Raw genomic sequence first — 3,334 nt, 5'->3', positions numbered from 1 at the left:
CGGGTGTCTGTACAGGGATGGGCTCTCCTACTGGATGCTTCCAGGAAGGTCTGGCGTACGGGGTGCTTTTACAGTGATCATCTCTTAAGTGGATCATTTTCTGTACATTGCAAACAAGTCTTATGTGTCCTTGGCCATGTGGCTGCAGGGTGAAGGCTGTATTCAGCCCAGCACACAAAGCCCAGAAAAGGACGATCCAGGGATTTCCTTAAAGAGCATGAGCCCATAAGGACGAGGAAGAGACGGGACAATGAAAAGTCTGAGGGTAAACAGAAGAGCTGCTGTACCGCCTGGACCCCTGCACTGGGCACGGGAGGGCACAGGGAGACTAGCCGAGGTGAGGGTCACTCGAGAGCCGGAAGAAACCTGGCTCAGTTTCCCCAGGGCAGGGGGCTGGACACCAGCACAGGGCAGAGCAGGGCATTCCTCACCTCCTCCCACTCAGCTCCTCGAACCTTCAAGGAAAAAATTCACCAGGGAAATCTGACCACTAGTGCCGCCTCCCCCTCAGGTGGCACTGCCAGACCGCCCGAGTTTCTGGACACCTGCACAGGGCCACTTTTTAAACTTCGCAACCTGTGGTGGTTTAGCGGACAAAGCACCGACCTGGAACACCGAGGTCAGTGGTTCAAAACCCTGGGTTTGCCCGGTCCAGGCACAGAGGGGAGTTGACCACCTTCTGCTCATCCCTCCTCCCCTCTTCTCCCTCTCTTTACTAAAAACAAAAAACGAACTTCGCTAGAAATGCCACAGTAATGCTCAACTGCTACAAGTTTTGTCTATGATTCCTGTACATTCGAGGCACAAAGGGCCGAGGTCTCAGGCACACTTTCACCAGCACTGCCCTGCTGTGACTCGGCTCTGTGCTGTTTGCAGTGCTGCTGACGTTCTGGGCCCTGAAGCACGAGCCAAGGACTGCCAGACACTTGAGGGACAAGGGACAGAGGGACCAAGAGAAACAGGAGTGGGAGAAGTCTCAAACTACCCCAGCTACAAGTAGGGAACAGCATAAAGAGCTGCACCCACAGAACTGATCTACAATGCTGAAAGATGGTAAAAACACCCCGGAAGTTAGAAAAGCATGAAAGATGCTGCCATCAGCAGAAACGGATACCTGAGTGACAGGAGCCGTGTGTTTCCAGGTGCAGGGCTCGGAGCACAGGGATGAAGACATGCCCGGGCCATGGAGAGCAAGGGCAAGCCCCTCGGGCTGGGACTGGGGGCCCCACGCAATGGCAATGGCCAGGGGAGACGGTGGGAGAACGGCCTCCAGAAACCTAAAGGCAAGGTAGTTCCAACCTGGAATTGCAGACCCAGCCAGTGCATCAGGGTAGAATGAAGTTCCTTTCAAAGCTGTAAGGCAGTGGTAGTCAACCTGGTCCCTACTGCCCACTAGTGGGCATTCCAGCTTTCATGGTGGGTGGTAGAGGAGCAACCAAAGTATAAATAGATTTTTTTTTTTTGGAAAGATAGATTTAACTATAGTAAGTTGTTTTATAAAGACTTATTCTGGCTCCTGGCCGGTTGGCTCAGCGGTAGAGCGTCGGCCTGGCGTGTGGGGGACCCGGGTTCGATTCCCGGCCAGGGCACACAGGAGAAGCGCCCATTTGCTTCTCCACCCTCCCCTCCTTCCTCTCTGTCTCTCTCTTCCCCTCCCGCAGCCAAGGCTCCATTGGAGCAAAGATGGCCCGGGCGCTGGGGATGGCTCCTTGGCCTCTGCCCCAGGCGCTAGAGTGGCTCTGGTCGCGGCAGAGCAACGCCCCCTGGTGGGCAGAGCGTCGCCCCTGGTGGGCATGCCGGGTAGATCCCGGTCGGGCGCATGTGGGAGTCTGTCTGTCTCTCCCCATTTCCAGCTTCAGAAAAATACAAAAAAAAAAAAAAAAAAAGACTTATTCTGCCAAACTTAGCAAAAATCCGACCTAAAGTACTTGGTAAATAATTATTATTATATGCTTTAACTTGCTGTGACTCTGCTTTATAAATTTTATAAAGTTACTTCCCTACTTTATAAATCACCATTACTGTGGAACCGATGGGCGGTTAGAAAATGTTACTACTAACAGAGATACAAAAGTGGGCGGTAGGTATAAAAAGGTTGACTACCCCTGCTGTAAGGGCTCAAAAACAGAATTCCTACACTTTTCAGGAACCTCTGGGAGAAGCTCTTCATTGACATGAGTCAATAAATGAAAAAACAGGAGTGGAGCCTGACCACTGGTGGCGCAGTGGATGGAGCATCGACCCGGGATGCTTAGTTCCCAAGTTCGAAACCCTAAGATCGCCAGCTTGAGCACTGGATCATCAACACGATCCCACGGTTGCTGGCTTGGCTGGAGTCCCTCGATCAAGGCACGTATGAGAAGCAATCAATGAGCAACTGAAGTCACACAAATATGAGTTGATGCTTCTCATCTCTTTCCCTTCCCATCTTCTCTATTGCGCAAAAAAAAAAAAAAAAAAAAAGTAGGGTGCAGGCAATAAAAGACCAACACATCAGAGAAATACGGTGCTCAGAGGATCCTGAGACTTTAGGAAAATAAGGTCTGTTATTGCTCGGCTGTGTAGTAATTCATATAATAACACACACTCAACAGCACCAACCCCAATAAGCATACCGAGGGCACGGGCCCTGAGAGCCTCCAGGTGGGTGGCCTCAGGAAGACTTGGGGAGCGTGGCCCTGGGAGGCACGGAGACCCTCAGCCTTTCGCCATTCTTGCCCCCGCAGCTCTCCCATCAGGCCAAGTTCTAGATAACCTTTTATAATAAGCCGCTGATCTAGTAAATAAAAAAGTGTATGAGTTAGACGTGGAGATAAGCATCAAAACTTAGAATTCAAAAGTAGTTGCTTCGGGGAGGGTTTAAGAGCAGAAGACTGCTCTTTCTGTAGCAAACCTTTAGAACTATTGGGTCTTTAAACAGCATATTTATCTTTGGTGAGAAAGAGACTCAATCTTCAAAGCAATAAAAAATCGTATTTAGAAAATGGATTCTAGTATAAACTATTTATAGCGCAATTTCAGGCTCCAGAAAGGACAGGACAGTAAAAGCCATAGGGTCGGCTTCCGCTCTCCCAAGATGCTAACTCAGCTACCAACATCTCGTTTTCAGCCCAGAGCTCTGGCCCGAGATATACCTGTGATGTGCCTGAGCACACACATGACCCAGGGCGGACACAAGGTGAGGATCTCACCGATACTCAACAGGTCCCAAACCAAACACCGTCCCCCGTTTGCTGATGGATCCATGTCCTCCCCGGGAGTGCCCACTGCCTGTCCCCCAGCAAGAAAACATGCACCGAAAATGAATACCGACAACACAGGACTTAAAAGCGAG

The sequence above is a fragment of the Saccopteryx bilineata genome, chromosome 4 (genome assembly GCF_036850765.1).
Source record: "Saccopteryx bilineata isolate mSacBil1 chromosome 4, mSacBil1_pri_phased_curated, whole genome shotgun sequence".
Taxonomy (NCBI): domain Eukaryota; kingdom Metazoa; phylum Chordata; class Mammalia; order Chiroptera; family Emballonuridae; genus Saccopteryx; species Saccopteryx bilineata.
The sequence above is the reverse complement of the archived record's forward strand: the minus strand, read 5'-3'. Positions refer to the sequence as shown.